The following is a 15,100-nucleotide window of genomic DNA, read 5'->3' as shown; positions in this document are numbered from 1 at the left end:
CATGTTTTTTTTTTTTGTTGTGAAAGTTTAAAAAAATTCCTTTAAAACTGTTGCAACAACTATGAAAATATAAAACAAATCTATATTTTTTTTATAAATATGCCTTCAGTACTAAGGATATTTACAGTCTGTCAGCCCCAGCAAAGACTATATAAGACTGCACTCATATGACTATGAATGGACAATTGGTAAAGTAATTGAGTTACTGCAGTGGCTGTTAGAAAAATGCAATTGCGATAGGCAAATGACACGAAGTGGATGGCGCGTTTGCCACAAACAAGTGATATTTACCTCAATCGTGCAAGAGTAAAATTTGCACAACGCGTTGTCATGCAAGCCAATCAGTGAAAGGCTTATTGACACGTCTGGTTTGACAGGTTATCAAATTAGGCACCCGTCATCCTCAAGTAGAGCAGGAAGCGGCTGGCATCCAGGTGCACTTTATGGAGTAGACTGTGAAATCTACTTGCACAAATAATACATTTTTGTTTGGTGTGCACACACCATAAGGCCTAAGTGTCAAAAGAGTTCTGAGACATGCAGTCACGTCATTCACTCCTTGTGAGATTGGCTTTTGAAACAGCCTAATTTCTCAGTCATAAGTTGATAATCAAGTTGATTTATTTCACTAATTCCAATAAAACTTGAAACTTGTATATTGTATTCATTCATTTCACACAGTGACTGATATATTTCAAATGTTTATTTCTTTGATGATTATAACTGACACCTAAGGAAAATCCCAAATTCAGTTTCTCAGAAAATTTTAATCTTACTTAAGACCAGTACAAAGAAAGGATTTTTAGAAATCTTGTCCAACTGAAAAGTATGAACGTGAAAAGTATGAACGTGAAAAGTATGAACATGAAAAGTATGAATATGTACAGCACTCAATACTTAGTTGGGGCTCCTTTTGCCTGAATTACTGCACCAATGCGGCGTGGCATGGAGTCGATCAGTCTGTGGCACATAACTCAGGTGTTATGAGAGCCCAGGTTGCTCTGATAGTGACCTTCAGCTCTTCTGCATTGTTGGGTCTGGCATATCACATCTTCCTTTTCACAATATCCCATAGATTTCCTATGTGGTTAAGGTCAGGAGGGTTTGCTGGCCAATTAAGAACAGCATTCATGTCTAGGTGCCAAGCCCTGTTGGAAAATTAAATCTACATCTCTATAAAGTGCTCTAAAACTTCCTGGTATACGGCTGCATTGACCTTGGACCTCAGAAAACACAGGGGACCAACACCAGCAGATGTAATTGCACCCCAAACCATCACTGACTGTGGAAACTTTACACTGGACCTCAAGCAACGTGGCTTGTGTGCCTCTCCTCTCTTCCTCCAGACTCTGGAACCCTGATTTCCAAAGGAAATGCAACATTTTCTTTCTTCAGAGAACATAACTTTGGACCACTCAGCAGCAGTCCAGTCCTTTTGTCTTTAGCCGAGGCGAGACGCTGTATGTTGTTCAAGAGTGGCTTGACGTAAGGAATACAACAGCTGAAACCCACGTCTTGCATACATTTGTGCGTAGTGGTTCTTTAAGCACTGACTCCAGCTGCAGTCCACTCTTTGTGAATCTCCCCTACATTTTTGAAAGGGTTTTGTTTCACAATCCTCTCCAGGGTGTAGTTATCCCTATTGCTTGCACACTTTTTTCTACCACATCTTTTCCTTCCATTAACCTCCCCATTAATGTGCTTGGACACAAAAAAGCTCTGTGAACAGCCAGCCTCTTTTGCAATGACCTTTTGTGTCTTTCCCTCCTTGTGCAAGGTGTCAATGGTCGTGTTTTGGAAAACTGTCAAATCAGCAGTCTTCTCCATGATTGTGTAGCCTACAGAACTAGACTGAAAGACCATTTAAAGGCCTTTGCAGGTGTGAGTTTTTAGGCTGATTAGAGTCTGGCACCAGGTGTCTTCAATATTGAACCTTTTCACAATATTCAAATTTTCTGAGATACTGAATTTGGGATTGTTCTTAGTTGTCAGTAATTATCATCAAAATTAAAAGAAATAAACATTTGAAATATATCAGTATGTGTCTAATGAACGAATATAATATACAAGTTTCACTTTTTGAATGGAATTAGTGAAATAAATTGATGTTTTGATGATATTCTAATTATATGACCAGCACCTGTATATTAATTAGGTTATGTGATGTTAATTAGATTATGCACTAATTTGCTGAACAGAACATGTAGGTATGTGATAAAACGTCTCTATAAGAGTAATATCACACTTGCAACAGTGATGAAGTTGTGGATATCATAATGGTTGTGATTAACCGAATCACTGCATATTATGACTGCAAATTTGATATTGCTCGCAAAACTGATACATTGTCAAGGTTTGATTTGTAATAATGACAGGAAAGTTTCACTCGTTTATGGTTACATCAGAAGCTCCCCTAGGTTGTAACATGAAGCATGTGTTTACTGATGCAACAAAAGTCTCTTTACAAATGAAATGTGTTAGAAAAAGTAAGCAGCAATCATGACAGATGTCATGTGTCCTAAGGACAGATGAGAGAGTAACTGCTGTCAGTGTACTCCTGTAGAGTCTACAATATGTGATGCTGTGGGACTGTGACGTTTTCTCTGAGCTTCCTGTAAATTGAGGATTTGTCCCATCATGCCCATTTGTGGGGCTGCTTAAACTTAGATTCATAATAAAAACCATTAAGTTACTCTCTGTGAGAAATTCTATGGTAATATCGTATTTTTAATGTTTTTAATTGATGACTTTAGAGTACAACATTAATTCAATTTTGAGTAACAAGTTCAAGTCCACCATCATATATCTTTCATTTTAACATGTCAAAATTTCAGCAGTATCTCAGTGGATCAAGAGCGAGGAATACATTTATTTAATTTCACTGAAATGTATAGTGGCCCGCAGCTGTCGCTTCTAGCCACTGATAACATGTATTTCAGGAGCGGAGGATTACAATGACATGGTTAACTTACCTTATGGACACAATTAAAACACAATCAGTTTTCAGGGAGGCTGCAGCATGCATGAGAGCAGAATTAGCTATGGAAATGTATGCAAATGATGGTGATATTTGAGCATATACTGTCATAATCAGCTACTTATAAACACATACATAGTGTTGTTAGCTGGCTCTATACTTTTTTTATTCTTGGGGATATTTGACTTTATTCATAGGAATTTAGAGCGAGAAATCAGGATGTGACCCAGGTTGATTAGATGACTCAGTTTGTTGTGATTGGTCTACTCTGACTGGTTAGATAACCCAGACTAGGCTTGTTTGAGATGCGCCTTGCCTCGCCTTAAACAAAGGCGAGACTAGGCGGCTGCAGTGAGGGGAGGAGTGAAAAAAGAGCAGGCAAGCCGGACAGTTCTCTCTTCTCGTAGTGGATCAGACACCTGCGAGATGAGTTGCGGATATCGTGGGATTCACACTTGTGCGCTCTGTTGCTGATAAACTGGATGTCATTTAAGTTCTGTTGCTTTTATATGAAAATAAATATTATGAACAAGACACCCAAAGTTTTTGTTATTTATTTCCATTCGAAATACCTGTTTATCAAGCATTTTTATTTTAATTACATTAGATCGCACTCTCTGAGAGTTTGGGAAGATTTACACATAATTCATTCACATAAAAACATGATATCAGTTTTAAAATCAAATATTTAAAAAAAGAACCTTACATCATGTTTGTTTAAACCAATGAACATTTAGCTGTGTCGTCAGCAAGTCGTTTCCCATCATGCTTTTGGTCAGCGCAGTCTGTGGAGAGCAACTGCGCTCGACTGCAGAATCCGACACATCCGCCTCGCCATCGCGAGAGATTTTTGACATACGTCAGCATGACATCAGAGCAAGGCGGAACGCCCTCGGACACATTTTTAACCGACATGCATCTCGCACTGATCACCTAAGAACGGTTCTGCGCAGATTTTGCTCATCTCAAACAAGCCTATCGTTGTGATTGGTCTACTCTGCTCTGATTGGTCAGATGACCCAGTGATTGGTCTACTCTGCTCTGATTGGTCAGATGGTCCAGTCTGTTGTTATAGTTCTACTCTGCTCTGATTGGTCAGATGACTCAGTCTGTTGTTATTTGTCTACTCTTATCTGATATCTCATATCTGAATTTCAACTCCAGATCTTCCTCAGCACATGATACAAAGTGATACCAATAGTAACTATGGCATTGCTTTTACTGTATCCATTCAAGCCTGTGAGTGAATTTGCTTTCTAGGCATGTCAACAAAAACCAAAATCTTCCAGGCGTCAGCTACAGTGTTTAAGAGTCAAAATAGGCATTGTTAGCAGGCAGCAAATGAAGACCACAGACTGGCATTATGCAAATGCATAACAAACCTACATAGATTTAAGCATAAAGTAAACCTGGAATTACAGATGACTCATTTCAGGCAGTTGAGAATCTGTTATTTTTGGTGGGGGAGACAATAACTCCATTTCCCTGCACTTTGATCTTTGAAACTTGGCAGACATTTTGTATTCCCATACAGCTATTTTCCACACTACGTAAAAGGTAATGTACAAAAAAGCATAATAGTGGCACTTCAAACTCGCTCCATTACATACATAATGAGCCTCCATCTCTATGTGAAACTGACACAAAGACAGCGATTTTCATACATTTTTCACATGGAGTTCTGGAAAAATTCACTAAGTCAATGGAGGCGGAATATAAAACAAAATACAAATGCATATATCATTATTATGATTATTATTAGATCTAAAATACAACTCCACATTACTGTACATTAAACATCAAACAAGTTCTATTAAGCTGTGATAGTGTCATCATCACTGCATACTCGCTCTCTGTTTGGATTGATGAAATCACTTGTTGTTGGACACTTGTCGCGTCACACATGGTTAAGACTGATTAAGCTACAGATGACAGAGGCAGATTGTGTTAACGTCATGACTGTCTGTCCCTCCACAGTACAAATGACAGCAGTAATGTGATTTCACAGGGAGATAAAGAGCATGTGTGTTTGAGAACGTTTTATTAAATGAGCCCTGACCAGCATCCAGCTTCATGTGCAGTGTTTCATGTACTTGGACAGATTTAATAAACTCAGAGCTGATCCGTTTAACACACCACAAGAAGGAAAGCACGAATGATCGGCAATAAAATTTGAGCTGGTTAAAAACAGAGAAGTCAATGCTAATTCAGTAAGTGAAGGGTTATTGTTTCCTACAGCTCTCAGGTACTGTTTGTACTTGTTGAACACCTGTAAGCGCACATATACCACGCATGAACACTGGGATACACAAGGCTTTAATTATCTCAGGGTGTGTGTGCTGCAGCACGTGTCGTCACTGAACTTGTAATGAAACTCTAGGTGAACTTGTGGACCCCTGTGTAACCCCTACACTGTAGCCCCAATATAGGACAGCTGGTGCTAACAACCTCTCACAACACCATGTTACACCCAATCCAATTGGGTGATTAAACTGTTTTAAAATCAGTGGGGTCCACCCAAGGTCCTCCTTGCCTCAAACTGGCAAGGTGGAATCTGATTGGTTTTCCAATGAGCATGAGTTAAATCAGCACTAGGTAACTTTTCAACCTTCATAATATATTTTCAAGACTCTTGTGATGATACATCGACTTACAATAGGTTGAATGACACGTTTGCCATAGCTTGATGGGGTCTTAAACTTCGAGTATCGGCTAGTAACCCGAGAACAAAAAGAACTACAAAATTCGACTGCTTTACGGCATATACGTCACTTCCACCAACACCCACACTTCCTTAAAAACCTTTGTTCGTCGGATAATATAGTCATGTCCGAAGCAGCACAGACAAATAAGAAAGAAAAGGTTTTGTTGGAGGAAAGCAATGAGAGGAAACGAAAAAGTGAGGGGATTAAAGGCAAGACGAGGTTTAACATTGGAGCAGCGTTTGCTCGTCGGCGTGAGCTGAAGGAGGCGTGCCCGACCGATGCTGTCCTGCTTGTTACGGTGAGCTACCACTCAAACATTGAACTGAAGTATCATATAGATTCTGTAAAACGCTAACCAATAGACTACTATAATGACGCTGGCTTGTAAACATGAGCATCGCGATTATTTGGCGTTTGAAAAAAATAAAACCCATGAAATTATATTCATATGACATGCTGAAACATATGCCACTGACTGTACCTGGGATGAAGACATTTCACACACGCCGCCAGAAGAACACCTGCATGTGAACTCCTCCTGCAGTGTTCAGGGGAAATGTTAATGCTGCACCAACCCGCGGGGCCGCTTTTATGAAGTTATTTGTACCGCCCCGCACTGCTGTATTATTATTTTTTCCCAACTGTAGGGGGACCCCGAGAGCAAAAGTTACCAAGTGCTGCTTTAAAAAATCTGAGACTAAATAAAGAGTCATGTCTAAATTTGGTGCAGTCTCTTCTGTTTTTAGGCTTTGTTCAGGCAAACAGAAATTATTTATATGAATTATTATCATTTTTATCTTTTGCATATTACTTATACTTTCCATTTAGTTTACACAAAAAAGCGAACCAAGCCACATCAGTAAAGAAGAAACTGATTTCAGACACTACAAGCTGATGATAGACTCATGATGATGTTCAGTACTACACTCCAGAGTCCTGCATGGGTCCGATTTTGTAAATCCGCACCGCCCATACCCGCGGTGCGTTGAACCGCATCCGACCAATTTTCCGACCCGGAGCACTAATTAAAATCTGCACCCGACCCGTTTAAAATAGAACCGAGATCCAACCCGACCCGCACCCGAAATAAAATCAGTTTAGCATAACATTATGTAGGCCTACACATTTATTGCCAGGTCATACAAAAGTAAATACAGCACCACGCCACGTCTTTAAAATTCATTATTTTCAATGAGTGTACGAACACCGGCGGCAGGATTCGGAGCCTGTCCGCGGCGACTCAGGAAGTTGTTCAAAATTCTGCTGCGCCACAGAGCGCCAATGTACTGACTTTAGCCTGTGCTACAAGATTCACACATCGTGCAGCTCTTCTGTCAGAAGTAGATTCAAAACTGAGCTTGCGCGTATAGGCATATATAATGTGCACGTCCGGCGCTGAGCTTCCCCTCCGCTGTGCGACGCCCTTGAAGCCTTGTGTGATTTTTTTTTGAAAGTCAGAGAATCCTGGGAGGGAGCGCGGCGGCGCGAGCACAAATAACCTGATGTTATTTTTAAATTATTTGATTAACTTGAAATACAGGCAAGACATATTTTTGTAGATGTGTTCCTAAAAATATGCATACATTTCAAACTGTAAATTGTATGAAGATAAATTAGATACTGATTAAACTATTGTGTACAGTTATTTCAAATCGGAATCGGGTGCAATCTGTAGTGAACGGCGTTATGCATTTTTTCGGTAACACTTTAGAATAATGGTTCGTCATTAGTAGTCAACTATGCCGGAAGTAATGCAGTACTACATTAACACTTCAGCCACTACTATTAACTAATACAGAAACAAGCTGAACTAATCAGTAAGTAATAACAAATTATAAGCATTCAACACGTACACAGTCTCGAACTTCCGCTAAAATGGATCACAGATTTTTATGACATCACCGTGGACTTCAGCTTCTCATCACATCTTCTGTCCTATCAAATGCTTTCTAGAATCTGAAGCATCCCGTCCCCTCGTCTCAGCCTCAGACGTCATGCCCACAGACATAACCCTTCTGCCATCAGTATGAAAGTCTAGTTACGCGAGACTATCCGTCAGCTAAATAGACACTGAAGCTGTGGCTGAAATCAGTCACTTGTTCACACATTTACCATTTTCACATGGAATGGCACATAAGGGATGGGGAACAAATCAGTGTAAATACGCTTTCCGTTAAGGCAAATGAAGTCAAGTTTCACGTTACTGTCATGTACACCGCTGCAGCGCACACACACAGTCTACTCCGGTCCAGAGACACAAGAGGACATAGCGGATCACATGCACAAGTCAATGCAGACCACAAAACATATCAGACCCATTTTGAATTTTGCACAGAATGCTGCAGCCATATTTCAAAGCCATGATGGAGATGATGATGAGAAAGGGTTAGAGATTAGGAGGAGATAGTGGCTTTACCGAGCTGAAAGGCTCTAGTCAAACTGTGATATAAATAAGGCTGGGCGATAAACCGTTAACGATAATTATTGCGAAATAATTTTCCTCGATAAAACAATTACACCAGTTTAATAAATTCTCGATATAATGCGTATGCGTCATGCGTAATGCTGCGCATGCGTTTGGCCAACCGGGCTTATTCTGTGTACCGCACGCGGTGTTGTTTACAGTCACAGGCTTGGAGACATTGCCATGAATGACATAAGCTTTTTTTTGTTGCTATGCCAACACGTTCAGCCTCGTTGCGCTCTCACACCAGTTATATGAATAAAACATTCATAACTTGAAAATGGCTATGAAATGTCTCTTGTCTTGACAGCAATGTACTGTTCTAAACGTTAAAACTAAAAAGCACTAACTCCTGTTTACCACAACTATCTGTTTCAGGTAGCGTAATAAAGCTTAAAAAAACAAGCTTAAAACTAATTACATTTAGACACAACATCAACACTTGCATTTATATCTGGCAGTGCTGCAATTTTTTCATATAATATTAAAAAAATATGACTGTTGTTAACGGCGACGCAAAGAATTGTGGGTTATCTGCAGCAGCAAAGGCTAAACCTCACACGCAAACCAAATTCATGTGAAAGAAGGGTGCATTCGAAGGTCGCATTTGGAGTGTCCTACTCACTTTTTTGAAATGAGACAGCCTTATGACTCATGCAGCATTTGAACGCGACCTCCGGAGGACGCAGCCTTCCAAAATGAAACACAGCTATAGAGTGAACAAAGTATATAGCCAGAGGTGATGAGATACAGGTGTAAACCATAGACCGTAAAAAAATATGGACGACTCGACATCATCCGTTTCCGCTTGCTATATTTGAAGCTTTCAGGCGGCCTTGCACGGCGCGGACATCTTGGGACCGAGTCTGCACAGTAGCGATTTCGGGACCGGAGTTGCGCAGTAGAGCGCAGGAAGTAGAGCAGGAGGTACAGCAGCGATATCAAAAGCCCGCCCACACTCTCGCAGATGCAGAACAAATAATTATGTTGGTGTGAAATAAACAGTTATGGAAATGTATAAATTAAAGCTAAAGCTCCAATCTGCTCCCAAATATTTCGAAAAAAGTCCGTTAGTGCCTCAGTGACAACTTCACTCAGAGAAGCCGTCAGTCTCAGCTGTCAATCATGACATCACACCCCCCGTTTTTATAGCATCAAATAACTAACTCAAACTAAACTTATTTTTAAAACGAACACCTGAAATGAAATCATCGTTATGATAACTGCCTTCAGTGACATAAATTAACTTTGGGGGAAAATTTTTGAAGTGTAATTTTATTATTTAGTTTGCCTCGCGTCCATTAGAAATCACAGAGGGGCGGCTATACTGGGACTGGTCACCGGGGGGCGATTGAGGCGCGAAAGCTTCAGTAAATGAGAGGGAGACTGCAGGCTTGGTGTAAACAGTGAGTGCTAATGAGTCCAGGCAAAGGATTATGGGTAATGTAGTATATGATAGAATGACAGTCCGTGTTGGAGTGCCCTCTGTTGGTGATCACAGCACTCACACTGTTGAATTGTGACAAGTAGTTCCTGCAGAGAGACTGAGGAATTAGTGATGCATTCTATGACCACTTTGAGAAAGATGACCGATTATGTCTCAGACAAATAAATGTTGTGATTAATAATTAATTAGATTGGTAATTATGTACAAATTGTCAGTTAGTTAATAGTCATTAATTCATTATTGGTTACCTAATAAGGAAATATCGCAGTAGTCCTACATTTGATATTACTCAATGATTAGATAAGCTTTTTTTCCACATTAGTTACTAGTAGTATCTGAAGTGTTAATGTAGTACTGCTGATTAGTCATGCATTGTTACCTATTAATGCAAACCATTATTCTAAAGTGTTTCTCATTTTTCTTTTCCTCGAATACTCTCCTCTGTCTGTTTGACATTCTGTTATAGGAAAATGATCAGTGTCTGGACAAAATGCATGGCACAGAGGATAAAATCTTCCCTTCTATCTTCCCCTTTGCTGTGTTGCCTGATTTGGTCCTATGATTCAGACAGGGAAATATCATTTTAAAATATCCTCTTTGCTCCCTTAAATGGGAGAACTAAAAATATCCTAGATATTAGGCATAGTAGACTGGTAGCAATGGGAAAACTGCCTTCAGAAAGGTGAAAAACAACAATAATCAGACTTAATGTGATGCTTCCCACCTCACTGAGTGATGTATCAGCCTAAGGCATCTCTACTTCAGGAATAGAGGCACAGATATTTGATTAAAACATTAACTATTCAAGTTCCCACAAGCAGTGTGGTGCCTTCCAAACTGGCTGTGAACAAATAAATTAATATATAATAAATTAATAGGCTACCGTAAATTAATTATTCTCTCAGATCCATGCACTAACTCTAAAGTCCATACTTAAGTTTACACTTAACAGCTTACACTTTCTACATTGCTGAAATTCATAATTTATTTATTTTGGTCAGTGGCATTGCTAGACATGAATGACTTCTGGGGCTTAGTACATTAGTGCCACAACATGATGCAACGCTACCTACAAGCATGAATAATTCAATTGTACGGCATCCTAGGGAAACACCAAACGCTGAGCATTCCCAAGTAGGACGAAAATTGCAACCAAAATGAACAGTGCAGCACCAACCAATTATGTGCACAACGGGTTTATTTAATTGTGTTTTCTCTCCTGCTTCTGTCTGTAAGAATTGGTTGAACTGAGGGCATCGCTATCATGTGTTAGTCTGAAGCCCTGGGCTTACGTTTGGCTTTTGGAACTTTTTTGGACATCATTAGATAAAAATCATTTGTTCACTAAATTAGGCAAAGCCAAGAAATTAAAAAATGACTCCTACGCCAATGAAAAACGATGGCGCCATCAGGGCAAGTGAAGAAATTTATGGCTGTTGTCTCTTGTGGTTTTTATATTAAGAACAAATCGAAAGGTCCCCAGTTACACACGTCGTCATCACCAGACCACATAGGAGATGCAGCCTTCATGTTCAGCAACAGCAAGTGATGCATATGCAAGATATAGCTTGTCCTGGGGGTCTATATAATAAGCAAAATTCATGAGAGATGAGGTCTGGTTTTCAATGAGAAAAGGAAATGAGAGTGAAAGAACACAAAATCGTTGTCACAACCTGTCACAATCCCAGCATGTGAATTTAAAAACGGTAAAATGTAAATTGCTGAAAATCATTCAAGTCATGCCTTGAGGTTTATGCCCTATGAACCGAAAGACTTTTTCTCTAGTATTTAATTGCTTGTTGTGAAATGCTATCTTGCCTCGTAACAGCATCTGTGTAATGCTGTAGCCGATAGAAAAACCTGTAAATGTCTAAGTGCATCAAATGTTTCACAGCCACTTCAGGTCCCCTCAAGCATTAAAACAGTCTGGATGGCTTTATGTTTGCATTGCAAACATAGTAAACATGTGTACACTCCTCACAGATATATATATATATATATATATATATATATATATATATATATATATATATTTTTTTTTTAGGTACCAGGACAAAGCAGATGTTGAGTCCAGATACACATCTATGACGTAGAAGCAACCATGACTGGTTATCCACTCAATTAGGCTGGTTTTGAACAAGGAAGTATATGATACCTGAAGAAAGCTATCCATTAGCATTCCCATTAATCTCAATGGCAGTTGCTTGGCTGGCGTATGTAGTCCATTGAGAACTCGAACCTGTAAGCTACTATCTTGATGGGGTTTTTTTTTGGTTCATATAGTACAATTAAAGGGATAGTTCACCCTGTTTATCTGCTTACCCCCAGTGCAGGTCTAGGTCTAGATCTAGGTGTGTTTGTTTCTTCAGTAGAACAGTAGACCGTGTCAATTGGTGTCTCCTCTGAATTTGCCTCACTGGCACGTCATGCTCAAAACCCGTCTCCGGCGCAATAACTCCGATCTTTTATGTATTCATACTCTTGTGTAATCGACGCACCATCCTAAATAAACCCGTCTCTTGCGTGATACCCTGAAATTTTGAATATTCCGATCTAATATGATTTCTGATCTGTAAGGTTGCCAGAATAATAATCAGACACGGTGTGTTAATAGGCCAGAGGAGAACTGGCACCCCGACTGAGTCTGGTTTCTCCCAAGGTTTATTTTTCTCCATCATGCCCTGATGGAGTTTTGGTTCCTTGCCACTGTCGCCTTTGGCTTGGCTTGCTCAGTTGAGGACACTAAAAATATGTTATTCAACTAATTATACAAATAAAATTTATGAATTAGGTTTTAATTAATTCTATAAACTATAATACTGATCTGCCAACATTGTCGTTATATGATAAATTAAATTAAGCTGATAACATCACTGTTTTCTCCAGAACGACTGTACAGCCAAATCTAATTTTGTTGCAATACTGTCCTGTTTGACACTGTGAAGCTGCTTTGACACAATCGTGATTGCAAAAGCGCTATATAAATAAAGTTGATTGATTGAACACAAATTAAGATTTTTAACTCCAGCCGTTGCTCGCATAATGCATGTCAATGGGGTCTAATTAGAATTAACTCAATAAAGTTAAGACAGCATTTCCCTGTTTTATGTTCAATAAACCTGATTGAATTAGGTTACAATAACACAGTTAGAATATAAAGATAGACTCAGGTAGAAATAATTAATTAAAGCAACAACTTCACTTTCTACAGTGTGATACAGCAGGAACCAATCAACTGGTCAGTTAAGGATCAATTAAGGACTTATCAGCCTACGCCATCTAGAGTTTCATGTCATACAACCCAATCTCACAGCAATTTGTACTTATATTACAAGATGGCAAATTCATACGAATTTGTATGAATTTTCAAAAAGTGTCATCAGAAAAAAATACCCCTAACCTCGGCCATAAACCTACCCGTCACTGGGATCTAGACAAATAGAAATTTGTATGAATTAGGCAACTCGTAAAATACATCCGAATTGCTGTGAGATTACATCTGTTTAGCTGAGCTCAAGTTAAAAATTAAATCTATTCACTTTACAGAAAAAAAGTTAGTTGTCTGTTGACGTTGTAGCTGGGCAACAGTAACAGACACTGAGCAACAGTGGCCGATTGGTTAAACAGAAAACAATGGGGGGGGGGGGGGGAGATGCACGCTTGTGGAATGTGTCCATTGATTGATGACATGCAAGGTTGATGCTTTAACTTTGACTTTTGAATTCTTGTGGAACTATTTTGGTTGACCAATAAATTGCCAAAAATGTCTGAAATGTAAATTACACAATGTCTTGTCAATGGAACTGTGGTATAAAACAGTTGTGGAACCAAGAAGCTGCTCAGATGTGATTACCTGCAGGTGAATCATATATATTTTTGGCCAAATAGTGGCCCAGCAAGCAAAAATCATTTCACCGTCTCTGGTAATCCTGGCTGATATAGTCCGGCTATAGCCAAAATAACACTGAATTTGGTGTTTTACATGAATTATTGAAATACAAAGTCAGCATGCAAAGTTCTGTCAAGTTGTTTGGTTAATTTTTTTTTTTTACATGCTCATGTTTTAGATGAATATGTCTATTCTTGGGCTATTTACCGACAGCCCAAATTTTGCCTTGTTAGACGACAGGTTGTGTTTGGACGGCTATTGAGGGTCTTTTAAATGCAAAATAGCTTGCCGGGGTGCTTTAATATGCTTTTTTTAATCGTTTCAATCAAAGACATATGAGAGAAAAACTATTTTAGATAGTGTGCGTTTAACTGCAGGTGTGTAAAGACTGCTTAACCAACTGACAGAACATGAACCATGTTCACTTCTGTAGACAGCCTACCGCTTTACAATGAGCAAAACGTGTTATTAATAGAGGCTATACGACTAAATAGCTAGCTAACTCAATTTTAGATACATCAACTGGCTTAGAGTCAAGTCAATTCTCTCGCGCTGTTAATTGAATTTAATTAAAACTGTGGAAGATATATTGTTTAATCTAAAATATGGTAGGCTGCATGTCTTCTTATGAAAAACTTTAAATTAAATTATGAATTTAATTGGTGTATACATGCAAAATCGATGTGTGAAAGTTACTCTTCATGTTCGATGCGACGCACAAACTGAAGAAGAAAAAAAAAATCATAATTCAGGAAATATTGTATCGTTTTCATTGGGTATGTTTAGGCTAACGTCTGTTTTTTTCCTATCACATTCTCCTGCATTGATAAGAATAAGTTAAGCAATCAGACAACTTGTTTTTTTAACAGTTGTCTTTCGCAAGAGTAACCTAAACTAATGATTTTACTTTAAGTGTTACTTATTTAACAGCATAAAACGTTAACAGTTGTAGCCTATTGTTTAGGCTAATATTCACATATTGACTATAACAAGAATCCTCAGAATCAAAGTTGCTTTTAACTGAACTTCCCTTTTTCTCTTAAACACAAAGCAAAAGATGCAACTTTGTGTAGTCACTATACCAGGGTAAAACTTAAACTACTCGCAAAGATCCCAGTTGAGGAGTAAATTAAAAGTGTTTACCTTTGGCTCGTTTAATTCCGCGAAAGTCCCCAATCTGCAAGCCACAAGCGGGCATCTTCAGAGGAACAAAACTGAATCCCAGAGCAGGATTAAACACGTAATCCAATCCTGGATGGACTGATGCAAAATGAATCCTTCGGAGAATATCAATCTGTTCTTCAGGTTTGGTGTGACTGGTCTGTGGTGACACACACACACACACACACACACCCGCGCGCACGGACACACACGAGTTCCAGCGCACGAACAGAAGTGAAGCGTGTGTGTCTGCATCATCAGCCTGACGTCAACACTCAGCCCAGCGACCACTGCTTACTGAATTATACAATTAACTAAATGACAGCATGAATTACAGTCAATACAAATGAGACTAATGTAAGACAATTTATTCTAAAAAGAAATAACGTCAAACTTCTGCAAATATGATAGGCTATGAATTTGACTTATAGGCTATCTTGTATTATGCACTTGAAGG

The 15,100-nt window shown here is 39.0% G+C and overlaps 1 protein-coding gene across 1 annotated transcript in view; it reads right to left on the bottom strand.

The window, feature by feature from the left end:
• gcgra (glucagon receptor a) overlaps positions 1–14,877 on the bottom strand; it is a 108,205-nt gene extending 93,328 nt beyond the window's left edge. The window contains exon 1 of the mRNA XM_067423025.1: positions 14,626–14,877. The gene's annotated coding sequence lies outside the window, so the exon portion shown is untranslated. The remainder of the gene's footprint in view (positions 1–14,625) is intronic.
• Between the last annotated feature and the right edge of the window lie 223 nt (positions 14,878–15,100).

Source organism: Pseudorasbora parva, chromosome 2, assembly GCF_024679245.1.
Source record: "Pseudorasbora parva isolate DD20220531a chromosome 2, ASM2467924v1, whole genome shotgun sequence".
NCBI classification, from domain to species: domain Eukaryota; kingdom Metazoa; phylum Chordata; class Actinopteri; order Cypriniformes; family Gobionidae; genus Pseudorasbora; species Pseudorasbora parva.
The sequence above is the reverse complement of the archived record's forward strand: the minus strand, read 5'-3'. Positions and strand labels throughout refer to the sequence as shown.